Source organism: Chelonoidis abingdonii, chromosome 3, assembly GCF_003597395.2.
Source record: "Chelonoidis abingdonii isolate Lonesome George chromosome 3, CheloAbing_2.0, whole genome shotgun sequence".
In the NCBI taxonomy this organism is placed as follows: domain Eukaryota; kingdom Metazoa; phylum Chordata; order Testudines; family Testudinidae; genus Chelonoidis; species Chelonoidis abingdonii.
In genome coordinates this window covers 94,450,850-94,465,537 of record NC_133771.1, presented here as the reverse complement: position 1 = coordinate 94,465,537, position 14,688 = coordinate 94,450,850, and the positions used below count along the sequence as shown (strand labels likewise).

Sequence of the window (14,688 nt, the reverse complement as noted above, 5' to 3'; positions counted from 1 at the left end):
AGAAAGGAGAAGGTTTGAAGAAGAGCCATATTGATTATTCCTTCTACAGCCAACCTGATCCAGAAGATGTCACCAGAACACAAGGTACTCTAGTACTCCTAGAATACGGAACATTCATGGAAGGATTTATAATTAGATAAAAACTGCAAACAGAACATAAAGTAGGTCTGAGAAACTGTTAAATAAAAGCTATTGTTCTTGAGAGCAGATAAAAAGCTCTTACAACAGCAAGAATTTTGGTACACTATTAAACCATTAAAACTGTCAACTGACAGTAAGTTGCCTAAAAAGCTCGTGGTGTGAAATGTTTAGAAGAATATTGTTTAAAAAAGTAGGGAACAGACTATTTTTACAGGTTTACTGGGTTCTTGTCTTTCAGTAAGTAATAAAAACACAGGCAGGGCCGGCGCTTCCATTAGGCAACCCTAGACGGTCGCCTAGGGTGCCAGGATTCAGGGGGCGGCATTTTGTGCGCTCCCCACGGGGCGCACGGGAGCTTCTGGTTCCGCTTCCGTCGCGTCGCCGAAGAAAGACCTTCTGCCGACGTGCCACGGAAAACAGAGCAGGCAATTGAGCAGCTCAATGACTGCCGCTGTCGCCTGCAGCATTTCAGCGGAGGGTCCTTCTTCGGCGGCGCGATGGGAGTGGAACTGGAAGCTCCTGCGCGCCCCGTGGGGAGGTGCACAAAATGCCACCCCCTGAATTCTGCCTAGGGCGCCAGAAGCCCTGGCGCCACTCCTGAACACAGGTACAGTAACCAAAGAACTGGTTTCTTTATTTTTTTCACCATCGTTAACGTCTCTCACTACTTTAGGCTTCTCTGTTCCCTTCTTGCCATCTGAAATGGAAACTATAATATTCTGGGACCAACATGGCTACAACAATACTGCATAGAAAATCTGTTTCAGTCATTTCTGCTACTTCGTCCATACCCCAAATGACAATATTTTTTTAAGTGAATGAGTGAGAATGGAAAGAGAAACATACAGAATGTTTTGAACTGAAACAGGCACTGGAGATTAGGTGACGGTTGAAGTTATAGGAAGGCTGTACCTAGTAGTTGAGGAAAAAAAATTGCCTGTGGTTACACATACACATGATTGCAGGTATATAAACTGAGGTACAAGTTAGCTCTAATTAAGTACCTTTCTACATTTCATGTTTGGGACATCAGACTGAATGGTAGGTCACTTGCCTTGCCAAGGGATGCACATCCAGGATTTCAGCCACACACAAACTCTTGTCTTGCAAATCGACCAGTCAATGAAGCACAGAGAACGTACACATATATCTGTGCCAGAGCTGCTATCCTGTTTTACTCACAAAATCATTTCTCTTTCCCCTTTTCACAGGCTAGGAGACAGCACTAAAACACATTTCTATTTATTCTTAATTACTTTTCAAAAATAAAATGTTGCCCAAACTGCAGTGTCTCTCTTCTTCATCAGCAGTATCAGGCAACACTAAACAAGACAAGGCACTAGAGAATGAACTATAGATAGAGGACAAACCAGCAGGGTGATCAGCTAGATCACCTAGAAGATCTTTTCCATTTTCCCATCTTTATTAATTGTTGGTACACATGGACTTCTACAAGCAGAGCGACTACTGTATACACTGATATCAAAGTTCTATAGTAAGGCTCAACCTCTGCTCTTATCTTTTATTAGATTTCCAATCCCATTCTCAATAGGTGTTACTGCTCCATTTGCTGTTGGACACTGAATATACCATCCTGTTCCATAAATTGCAGATAAGCACAGAACTCTCGAATGATGCATCCGTGAGCAAGGTGTTCTACTATTTACCTTTTGCTTCACACAGAGAACATTTCTCCCCTCAATATTTTTGACCAGCTAACTGCCATCCCTGGGTGGTTAAAACACTGTCCTGCTAACAGCACACTCTGTCCAATCCCTGGCCAGCCTGTCAGCTCTCGCTGACACTCTCTGGGAAGCCTCCAGTCACCTGATCAACTCTACCCTTTTCTAAACCCTGGGGTTTCTCAGCTCTGGCACAATAGCTATATCTCTGGGGTTGGGAAGAAGAAACACCCCTTCATTGCTATAAACCTGACTCCTCCATTTGAAGGATTGCTGGGATGCTCCTTATCTGAGCCACTGCTTTACCTTTCCTGCTTGGTTCTTCTAACAACCCCTTTTGATTTAATTGCATGATAACCCATCATAAACTGACACAGAGGCATACACCATAGTCATACAAAATAATACAGCTATTTCTCAGTTTGTCACAGGTGGAGAGTTTTGTGATGTGGAATCTTCTCCACTACGAAATAGACTGAACCAGCACCAATTCATCTCACATACATAGTAATGAAGAGGCTTGAGATTTTAATAATGTGCTGTTACATAAATCTTGTCTGGATTTGAATGGGTGACAGATGAATAGTAGTGCATTATAGAGCCTATTTCCTGAGTAACCTCAGCTGAGGCATTTTAATTTTCTACAGATAAACTGGATTTCCAGTTATCATGCAGATACTATGGAAGAAAAGAAGCAAATATGCACAATAATTCTGTTAAATATAAATAATGCTGCTAGCATTTACTACTTCCTCTCCCCCAATAATTCACTTCATTGATCAACTCCCACACACAATGCCTTTCTGAATGTTAGTTTAATTTAGGAAAGATTTTAAAAAACACAACTGCATTGACATTTAAGCAGTACTATAAAAACATTCAAGCTGTGATGGCAAATCTATATTCTTCCACGTTAGCATTATCTTCACTATAAATACACCTACAAAACATCATGGGACATTGCTCAGTGCTATCTGAAAACATTTTTTTTCAGGAATTCATTTAGGGTTAAAGTAAAGAAGAATATAGAATAGTCCTAGAACAGTGTGCATTCTCTCATCTTGCCTCTGCTTTTATTATTTAGCTATGTTTTGATTAAGAGAACAGCCACTGACTCCTTTATATCCAGTTTATTCCAGAGCCCTCCCATTACTCAGTCTAAATGGAATTAGAGTTTGACCTGCCTCCTGAACAGCTACAATTACTTCTGTGCCATATTCTCCCTCATCCAATATGATTGGAGCATTCACTGCTTTATCAGCAGACATGATTCCCCCATGACCATCTGGAAAGATTTCACCAGCTTCCTCTCTCTCTTATTGGGGAAGATGGATTAAATATTAAACAGTACTAAAACACATCAAACTCTGAAGCACCCAGTTTCAGTTTTACCCTTCCCCTGTGCAATGAAATTATGTGAAAAAACAGACCAAGTGTTTGAAAATCACTGAATTATGGATTATGGTAAGCAGACACTGGAGGTTATACTCATTATATTGCTCTAGTTCTGACTATATATCAGAGCTAGGTAATTTCTAGGATTTTCTTACATAAATGATTAAATACCAGTATTAAAAAACTCTGAAGGGTTTGTTACAAGCCTCCTTTGTCAAAAGCCTAAATCAAATAACTTCATTTTTTTTAAAAAAAAGACACTGATTTTTTAATGAAGAGTTTAAGGTTTGGGTTCTGCTCTTCGTTTTCATTACCAGCCCCCAATGAGAGTGAACATAAAGTTATTCATCTGCACTGATAGCCCTTTTCCATTTAGCAAAAAACTATTTTTCCCTTGCATTTTGACCAGAACTAAAATGAATATGGCAGTTTTTAAAACAAAACTAGAATACCTTATTGTACCAGAATTTTTTTTTTTAAATGAAGTATAGTTTTGGGAACAGGGTTTGTTACTTACTTCTCAAATGACTGAGCAAGGATCACAAAAAATTGCTCCAATGTGCCACATTTTCTGATGACTGAGTAGAAAATTTAAACTATAACAAATGTTTGAATCCACAGGACTCTGTATGTCAACCCAAACTGAGTCCTGAACTACAGTACATTTTAAAATGGGATAAAGCAACTCAGGACATACTGCAGCTGTTCAGGTTATCTGTTTTCCATTAGAATCCATGCAATCCCATTTAAAATATATTAGCAGGTGAAGGCAGCCAATAACGTTTTGAACATTCAGAAAACTACCTTCAATAAAGACACAGAGTCAGAATAAACCCACAGCTGACATCATTTACAGTAGTCTTGCTACTGGGGATTCGGCTGCCTGCCAGAACTGTTTCAGTGATCATCAAAACCCACATTGCTGAAATCAAGAAATCTGTACAGCCCACCAATTAAGTCTTCAAAGACTTGGGAGTCAGATCTTGTGAGTGCCCAGCTCAGGGACAGACAAGGCATACTATGCATGTGATCTCAAACATTTTTATTATTTTTCACTATGTGGGTTTAACCTTGCAGTATGCTGAGTCTAGAAGAGTCTTTTGTATTAAGCTTGCAGTCTGTTCACCTAAGCTTACTAGATGTTAAGATAGCTTGATCTTGCATAATGCACTGTCTCTTGGCGAAATCTGCACTACAAGGAATTCTTACTTTATTTTCTATTCCAGAGAGAGGGGAGGACTGACCACAAAAATGGGCCTTTGGAATTCCTCTGTTCTAATCTTGCTTCTGACATAGCTCCCCCTGTGACTTTGGAAAGCAAATAAGGTAATTATGATCTTCAAGGGTATGAGAGAATTAATCAGTTTGATCTCAGCTGTAAGTGACAAACAGAGCCCAGTGTTACACCTCCTCACTGGAGACAAAATGCCTCCTGCAGTTCCTGGTGCACAAAAGAGGTGTGCCCGCCTGCTACACCTCCTAAGGCTGGCCAGTGTGGATAGGTCAAAGCAGTGCCTTTCCCGCCTCGATTGGTGTGGCCTGCACCAGAGAAGGGCATTAGCAGGGAGCCATTCCTGTGCTGGGGGGGGGGGGCACGGGTGAGCATCAGGGGTATAAACATGCCTGGCAGCTGAATTGGACTGCCTTTTTCCATGCCTTGGCGCATCTGCATAGAGGCCATTCGCAATCTGGCTTCTGCTGTTCATCATGAGCTTGGAAAATGAAAACCACTAGATATTATTTTCATACCCAAAGATTTAAAACAAACAAACAAACAAACCCACAACCCACACAACTGTTAGGCTTGTTAGAGTTAATGAACTGATTGATAGAACTGCAGAGCTCTCTATTGAAAGAGAAGTTCTGATGTTAACAGTGTAGTGTTGTTTCCCATCATCCATGCTTCAGTCAACAGCTATACCATTCACTGTACCACCCAGTGCTTGACAGATTTGGTCCACTTGGACGAAGCCAAGACCATCAAACTTCTTTGACTCAGAAGCAGAGTTTAAAACTGCAGATGCAGAACACTGTACTTAAAAATACTCAACTCTGAAGAGATCATAAACGCAAGATTAAAGCTTTAAAATAAATGCAAAAGCCACTTCTTGCATTATGTGTTTCTCAGTTATGCCATTTTAAATTCTCACATAGTGATAACAAAACAGGCCAAATCTGCATGTCTGCCAGTCTGTATGTTGATATACTAGCCTATGCTGAAGCTCAGCAAGTAATTAAAAAAAATCCTCTAGAATGGAAAATCAGATACCAGCATCTAATACTGAGTTGGGAATCAATATTTCCTCCCAAGAAGCTACTACAATAGAACATTACTAATTTGTAATAAATTTGTAATAATTACTAGTCTCAGTCTAGTTTAGCATTTTGGCTCACCCTCCCCCCAAAATATAACCTAGGGTACGTCTACACTATGGGATTATTCCAATTTTACATAAACCGGTTTTATAAAACAGATAGTATAAAGTCGAGTGCACGCGGCCACACTAAGCACATTGATTTGGCAGTGTGCGTCCATGGTCTGAGGCTAGTGTCGATTTCCGGAGTGTTGTACTGTGGGTAGCTAGGCCGTAGCTATCCTAGATCAGTTCGCACAAGTCTCCCCCGCCCTTAGAACGTTCGAGGAAGCCAGTGGCTGATGGGGCAAAAATCATTGTCACGGGTGGTTCTGGGTAAAAGACCATAGACTTTAAGGTCAGAAGGGACCATTATGATATCTAGTCTAACCTCCTGCACGTGCCAGGCCACAGAATCTGCACTCCACTCACTCTGTAACAAACCCCACGACCCATGTCTGAATTACTGAAGTCTTCAAATTGTGGTTGAAACCAAGGTGCAGAGACTCCTCCACAAGTGCCATTGCCCCATGCTGCAAGAAGGGAAAAACTCCAGGCCCTCTGCCAATCTCCCTGGAGGAAAATTCATTCCGACCCCAAATATGGCGATCAGTTAAACCCTGAGCAAGTGGGCAAGACCCCAGCCAGCACCCAGGAAAGAATTCTCTGTAGTAACTCAGATCCCAACCCATCTAACATCCATCACAGACCTACTGGCATACTTACCGCGATAATCAAAGATCAATTGCCAAATTAATGCCAAATATAGGCTATCCCAAACCCATCCCTCCATAAACTTATCAAGCTTAGTCTTGAAGCCAGATATGTTCTTTGCCCCCACACTTCTCCTCTGGAAGGCTCGTGTCTCAGAACTTTGTCGTCAGTCATTTCCTTCCTTCCGGGAAGAGCAACGGCAGAAAATCATTCGCGCCCTTTTCCCGGATTGCCCTGCAGAATGCCTAAAACACGGCACCATGGAGCCCGTTCAAGCTTTTTTTTTTTTTTTTTTTTTTTTTTAACAGTCACGTAGTGACTGGATGCCGCGGACAGAGCGATACGCCAGCGCTACAACAGCAGCATTCTTTGCTTTTGCATGATAGCAAGATGGTTATCAGTTGTTTCGGTACCTGTCGCTGCCGGGGTAAATTGGCAATGAGATGACGGATCTGTACTCCGTACTGTCTGCTTATCATCTCTGTGCATAGATCCCACAGAAATGACGAGCTACAGCCATCACAGGGGGTGCCCCGCACAACCCCACCCGTTGCTTCCCTCCTCCCCCAACCTTCTGGGTACGTGGCAGTGGTCTCCCCATTTGAGTCATGAAGTAATAAAGAATGCAGGAATAAAAAACACTGAGTTTTAGTGACATAAAATGAGGAGGCAGCCTCCAGTGCTATGATAGTCAGCAGGACATTAAGCGGTGCGGGGAGAGAGAGCCCAGCATGCTGCTGCTATGACATTCCAGGCAGACAGAATCTTTTCTTTACACAGGAAGGGAGGGGCTGATGGTGCTCCAGCCCCATTGCTATATGAAGACGTTACCAGCATTCTGTACACCTACTGGGAATGACCGGGATCATTCCTATTTTACACAGGCCCACGCCAGCCCACCTAGGCCAGCCAGGAGCACTCACAGCTGATGGTGACGATGGATAGCAGTCATATTCACCATCTGCCACAGGGAGAAGAAAAGACCAGATACTGCTCTTCTACTGCTGCAGCATCGCATCTACCACCAGCATTCAGTTAGACATAGGGTGAACTTGAAGAAAGTCAAGAAACGATTCTTCTCTTTCTTTCATGTGGTGGGGAGGGAGTAAATTACAAGCTTAATCCCTGAACCACGCTGGACAATGTGTTTGAACTCTACAGGCACTGGGAAGCTCAGCCAAGAATGCAATAGTTTTCAGAGACTGCTGGACTGTGGATAGCTGAGTCCTCAGTACCCTTCCATCCCCTGCCATGAGCGTCCATTTGATTCTTGGCTTTCCGTACGCTTTGTCACGCAGCACTAGTAGTCCTGGAGATTTTTCAAAACGCTTGGCATTTCGTCTTTCGTAACGGAGCCTGATAGAAAGAGATTTGTCTCCCCATACAGCGACTCAGTATCCAGACTCCTGTACGGTCCATGCTGGAGCTCTTTTGGATTTGGGACTGCAATCGCCACCTGTCGGATCAACTCACGCTGGGCAACAGGAAATAAAATCAAAATTTCGCGGGCTTTACCTGTTTACCTGGCCACGCATCCGAGTTCAGATTGCTGTCCAGAGTGGTCACAAGTGAGCAACATGTGATACCGCGCGAGGCCTAATTACTGTCGATTTGCGGCCACACTAACCCTAATCCGATATGGTAATACCGACTTTAGCGCTACTCCTCTCGTTGGGGAGGAGTACAGAAACCGATTTAAAGAGCCTTTTATATTGATATAAAGGGCCTCGTAGTGTGGACGGGTACAGCGTTAGATCGGTTTAACACTGCTTAAATTGGTTTAAACGCATTGTGTAGACCAAGCCCTAGTCTTGTTCTTCATTAATACTGGGAGAAGTAAGTGGAGGAAGTGCCCAGGGGGACAGCCATTTTAAACTTGATTCGAATGGAGGAATTAGTTGTGAATCGATTGTTGAAGGCAACCGGAGTGGAAGTGATCATGAAATGATTTCACAATTCTAAGGAAAGGAAGAAATGAGAGCAGCAGAATAAGGACAATGGACTTCAAAAAAGCAGACTTTAACAAACTCAGGGCACCGCTATAGCATGTCTGATGAAGATGCTTTATGCCAACAGGACAGAGCTCTCCCATCAGCATAATAAAACCAGCTCCTTGAGCAGCAGTAGCTATGTCAGTGGGAGAACCTCTTCCACCAACATAGCACTGTCCATACACCAATATAAGTGCCGATGTAGCTTATGTCACTCATGGGAGTGGTTTATTCACACCCCTGAGTGACATAAGTTATGCCAACATAAGCTCTGGTGTAGATATAACCTCAGAGAGCTGATAGGTAAGGTTCCATGGGACAAAAATCTAAGGGAAAAACGTTCAGGAGAGCTGGCAGTTTCTCAAAAAGACAACAGTAAAGGTGCAACAGTAAGCTATGCTGATATGAAAGAAAGATAGGAAGAACAGTAAGAAGCCAATCTGGCTCCATCAGGAGGTCTTTAGTAACCTGGAAGTCAAAAAGGCATCCTACAAAAAATGAAAACATGGACAGATTGCTAAGAGTGAGAATAAAAGAATAGCATATAGGGACAAAATTAGAAAGGTTGAGGCATAAAATGAGTTACACCTAGTAAAGAACATAAAAAGGCAATAAGAGTTTCTGTAAATACATTAGGAACAACAGAAAAGTGTAGCTCCTCTATTTAATGAGGCCAGAGTGCTAATGATGAATGATGTCAAGAAGGCAGAGATATTTAATGCCTATTTTGCTTCAGTCTTCATTAAAAACGTTAATGGTGACCAGATATTAGTTGTGTTAAGTAACAATAAGAGGGAAAGAACACTAGCCAAAACAGGGAAACAAACAGGTTAAAGACTATTTCGGTAAGTTTGACGAATTCAAATCTGGATGGCCTTAGAGCACTTAAGGAACTATCTGAAGCAATCTTAGAACCGTTATTAGAAGAGTAATCTGAGAATTGACTTAGGGCTTGTCTACACTTACTCCTGTCGGCACTCCACCTTCCCGGGAGGTGGCAGTTATGTCTACGATAAAAGCCCTCCCATTGATATAGCACTGTTTACACCAGGAGTTCAGTTGGTATAACTGCATCACTCAGAGGTGTGGATTTTCCACACCCCTGAGCAACATAATTATACCAACATAAGTTTGTAGTCTAGATCAGGGGTAAGATAGTCTGCTCTTAAATCTTTGCTGAAAAGCAGAAGTAGGCCAAGACATCTGGGTTTTCAGTTAGAATTACCAGGTTAAGGATTTAGTGAGTTTTAAGGTGCTACTGAATAACATAGTAAAGACTCTTTTTCCCTTTTATGCACACCATTTAAGGTTGTTCAGACCCAGAACCTAAATTCTTAACTAAATTCTGGTGATACATATAATTAGTCATCTTCTTCCAACTCCAGGGTTACTGATCTTGAAATAATCCATGATCCTGCTTTCTGTACAGGTAACTCACACAGTACCTATATATGCCCACTACTTTAGCTATCTGATGGAACTTTTACCTAAATGATTCTGCTTATTCCAAAAACATTTTCTTTTTCAAATGGCTTAGTTATCTGGCGTTAAGCCTGACATCTTTTGAAGCCTTGTTATCTTCTAAAACCAGAGCAGCAACACACATGGTACAGTTTCCCCGCATGCAAGTCACAAGATTCACAACTCAGAGTTATAACTGGCAAAAGACTGTTGAAATCCGATTTAAATTATAATGAAATAATTTATCAATGCTTATAACAAAAAGGTCCTTTTACTTATTAATTCACAGGCTCTGGGAATAGTGTTTGTTAGTTAACTACTTTCTGCAGAACATACTATTTTTGATGTGACCTCTAAAAAGGGGACGCAGCTAACAGAACAGCCATCAACCTTCCTGACTTTAGCCTTCTAATAAAAATTATTTTGGGGAGTGCAGTGAATTAACAGCAAAACAAGATATTTGCCACCAATGCACAACTGTTTTGAAATATACGGAGTGAGAGAGAAGTTATCTGACAGTGTCTCCTTTTATGTCTGAACATCTTTAAACTATAGTTCTCCAGCAGCCCATTGCCTAGCATATCTTATTTTAATTGAAGTTTTAGTACGGGCACCAGATCACTGATCAAACAGCTGTTATGCTAGGGAGCAGGATTTGTTCACTCACCACCTGGGTAGCAGGGGCTGATGAAGACTGTAGAGCCATCTAGCTCAGCTACGAGGAAAGGGAGAGCTTGATGTTACTATGCTACTCTAGCAATTTTTCCTTTCATGGATTTGTGGAGTAGCAGTGAAAAACTCCAAAGGAAGCTGCATCTTTTTCAACAAGTGGGGTGATAGGCCAAAAAGCCTTTGCTGTTGGGTGTGGTCAACAATTTAAGACTCCTTTTTCACCCTCAACCAAAATTTTAAAACAAGACTAGAATCAAAATCTACCCCTCAGAGTATTACCCTTTGTCTTTTAAATCTTCTCTAGTTATGCTCCAAAATCAATGCCAGTGAAGAGTCACACATGAAGAAGCTGTGTTGTATTGTGTGGATCTCTAAATACACAAATAGCAGATATCAAACTTTTCGGTCTGACAGGCCTAAATCATCCCCTCCTGGGTTGCATAGTTAGCTCTCCATACTCTACGACACCATAAAGATTCTGCAAAATAAAGTGACAACTTAACAGAATGTCACTAGAACTGTGACATTATTGACATAAACTGGGACCGTATAAATCATTGTTGCACCCAAGGTCCTGTAATGGCACCAAATCAGCTATACAACTGATCCACTGAGAGAAGGCAGATACACCTTGTGACTCAGCAAGGAACCCAGGGACCTGCCTATGGACAGAACTCTAAGGTTTTTCCATGACATGCGCTGAGTGGCTTGTGTTTGTGTAAGGGGACTGTTGCCCCCTTATTAACATTCAGTGGAGGTGTTTTGGTTGGCTAGCTCCCAGCACTAAAAGATTGGGGAGAGGCCAATGCTCCAGGTCAGCCTCAGCCTCTGAGCCTGATTGACAGGGCAGGCAGGCTAATCAGGGAGTCAGGAGGCCGGGGGGTCCCATCCTCCGTGTGAGCTGGAATTGCCTGGGTCAGACAGAGTCGGGCCGAGCTAAGGAGAAAGCAGGGGCCCAAGCTGAGCTGGGGAGCAGAGCCATGCCAGATCCAGAGGGGCCAGAAAAGCAGCTCAGGAAGCAGGTCAGAGTTGGAAGCAGAGCCAGAGACAGCCCAGGGAGAGAGCAGATCCTGTGCTGGGAGCAGAGCTGCAGCCACAGAGTCAGGTGTGGTGAGCAACTGGGGCCAGGCAAGGGGAGGGACCTTGGGCAAAGGGCCCAGTGTGGAAAGATACCCCCAGCCAAGGGTTCTTGCAGGCCAGACTGGGAGGGGGATCTTAACCCAATGGGGGGCTGATGCTGGGAAGAAGGGTCCCACCACCCAAAGTCTGGAGGTGTGTGGCCACCACCATTGCAAGTGTCCAACCCACAGCATCCCTGCAGCAAAGCCAGGGCCTAAGAAGGAGACCTGGGACCTACAAGGAACAGACTGTGAAGTGCCCTGATGTCCAGAGACACTGTTTGTAATGTTCCCTGCTACAGAGGGGGGTGATGTGTTTTCCTTTAACCTTTCCCATTTCCTTATTCTTTTTTTAAAATTAATTGTTAAACAATTTGTATTTGCTTTAAATTGTATGAAATGATCAGTGGACCAGGGAGGTGCCCAGTGCAGAGAAAGCACCCTGCAGTGGGGACACCCTAGCCCCTGTCCCAGGTGACCACAGCAGGGTTGGGGTTGAGCCCCCCCAGGAATCCTAGGCCCAGCCTTGTTGGGGTTACGAGGACTCTACCAGACAGGAGCGTGGAAAGGGAGTCCTTGAGGGCAGGGAGGCCTCTGGGTAAAGGAAGTGGGAGCAAGGATTCAGATCCTTTCGCTATCCCACTTCACTGGGGTAGTGCAGAAGCCAGGAAAGTTCCCCACAATAGTAGGACCATTCCCCTGCTTACATTTGGAACAAAGGAAGCACAAGCCACATGGCAAAAGGACTATAAAAGGCAGCTGCATCATCTCTATTTTGTCTTCAATCCTGCTCCTTACCTCTGGAGCAACTTTGCTACAAACTGAACCTTTGAACAAAGGACTGAATGACCCATCCCAGCTGTGGATGTACTCCAGAGATTTGATTTGAACCTGCAGTTTACTCCATCACTGCTACAAGCCTGAACCAAGAATTTTGCCATTACTGTATGTAATTGATTCCATTTAACCAATTTTAACTCTCATCTATATTTCTTTCTATGAATAAACCTTTAGAATTTAGATTCTAAAGGATTGGTAGCAGCGTAATTTGTGGGTAAGATCTGACTTGTATATTGACCTGGGTCTGGAGCTTGGTCCTTTGGGACCGGGAGAACCCTTTTTTCTGTTACTGGGGTATTGGTTTTCATAACCATTTGTCCCCATAAGGAGCAGTACTGGTGGTGTTACAAGGGAACTAGAGTATCTGAGGGAATTGCTTGTATGACTTCTGGTTAGCCAGTGGGGTAAAACCAAAGTCCTCTCTGTTTGGCTGGTTTGGCATGCCTTAATAGTAAAGGAACTCCAGGTTTGGGCTGTAACTGCCCTGCTCTAAGCAATTTGTCCTGAATTGATACTCTCAGTTGTGTCCCATCAAAGGTCACATCGTTACACTGTCATGTCAGAATACAAACAATTTAAAGTCCTAGAGGGCTACATTCCACTTACCATCAGACTACCTACCCAGATTTGTCATTTTAATAAGTGCTTTTTTTCCTTTCTGGTCCAACCACCCTATGGGTAGAGCCCTTCAAATACATAGGTATCTGCTTTATATTCGTGGATCATTTTTGCGGATCGCAGCTCAGATGCAGATACAAATTTTGTATCTGCGCAGGGCTCTGCAGTGCACACTGACCTGAATGGAGCAGCTGTCACCCAGCCTGCAGGCTCCAGCTTGGCTCTCTGAATCATGCAGCAAGGGGGATAGCCCACTGGGTATTCTGGGAGTTGTAGTCCCTGCTTGCTTGGATGGAAGAGGTAAACTACAACTCTCAGAAGGGAGTGAACCAAATGCTATTTTGAAAGAGGCGTGGTTGTAATTTAAACTAGCAGGTGACAAAGGCATGTGCTTTGAAGAGAATAGTTATTGACACTCTCTGCCCGAGCTGGGTCTGCATGCATTACAGCCCCCACAGCTGCACAGGGGAGTCTGAGTCCACCCCCCACCACTGCCACTGGTAGGGCGATGCTGAACCCGAGGCTCAGGATTGTAGCCTTCCTACCCGGAATGGGGAAGGAGGTACTGTGGGGGCAGAGTACGTGGCTGGGAAGGAGGTCTCTAGGGAGAAGTGGGGAGGTGGTTGGGGGTCGGGAGCTTGACACAGCCCTGTGTTACTGCTTCTCAGTGACCTGTGAAGCTGTTTAGAGCCTGCAAATCCACGGATACCTGCAGCCACAGATATCCGCAGACAATTTTTACGGATCAGATGTGGATACACATTTTTGCATCTGTGCAGGGCTCAAACAATAGGATCAATTCTCCAAATGCTGAGCACCCTCAATTTTGATTAACTTCCCTGAGAGTTGGGGAGCTCAGCTACTCACAGGACTGTTCAACAACCATCTCTGGAGCCCTATAGGTCCATTTGTCATCCTTAGAACATAAGGTGCCTTACATTCGTATGGAGAAATTTACACCAGCTCCAGAGGGCATGGGTGAAGAAATCAGCTTTGCTTAGGGCTGAACACTCTGCCATTGTTGCCTGCTCATGTTTGCATAATTTAAATTGAAGGGATTTTCTTTTTTTAATCTCAAACTCAACAGATCTCCTGTCCCTGACATAACTGGCTGTCAACGCAGCAGTTTTCAGCATCTCAAACTTCATAAGGCAAAAATATCAAGGCAGCCAGTGGTATCCAGACTCAAAGCTAACAGCAGCAGCACAACAGTCATAAAAACAAATGAATAATTCTGCTTATCCGCTGCTTAGATGCTTCTGTCTGTCTGTAATATATTGGATTTTGTTTTACCAAGGTTCTTGACCCCTTTGTCCAATCTTCCATTCAAGTAATGGTCCGTAACATGGAAGAAAAACAAAAAATAAACAAACAACCCCTCCCGATCACAGCTTGTACTTCCCTACCAAGAACCTTTCCATTTGGTGAACGTTATCCACTAAAGACAGATTATCTGCAGATGGCTGGTGCATGTATGAAAGATTCACCAAAAGGTAGGGAAATAGCCACAGCAGTCTGAATTTGCAGTTCTGACAATGCAGTCAGGCCATCCCCTCCTGGCCTTATTATTAAAGAGATTGACTTCTGAATGCTGAACTGATACGTTGTGCAGCTTCAATATTTTTTTCATTTCACAGCAGAGTAATTTTCTCCTAGTACCTTACAGTGCATCCCAGGAAGTGAGGGGAGGGATACCCTCTGT

At 43.4% G+C, this 14,688-nt stretch overlaps 1 long non-coding RNA gene across 1 annotated transcript in view; it reads right to left on the bottom strand.

The window, feature by feature from the left end:
- Positions 1-14,688, bottom strand: part of LOC142046573 (uncharacterized) — a 92,711-nt gene that overhangs the window by 43,797 nt on the left and 34,226 nt on the right. The window lies entirely within an intron of this gene.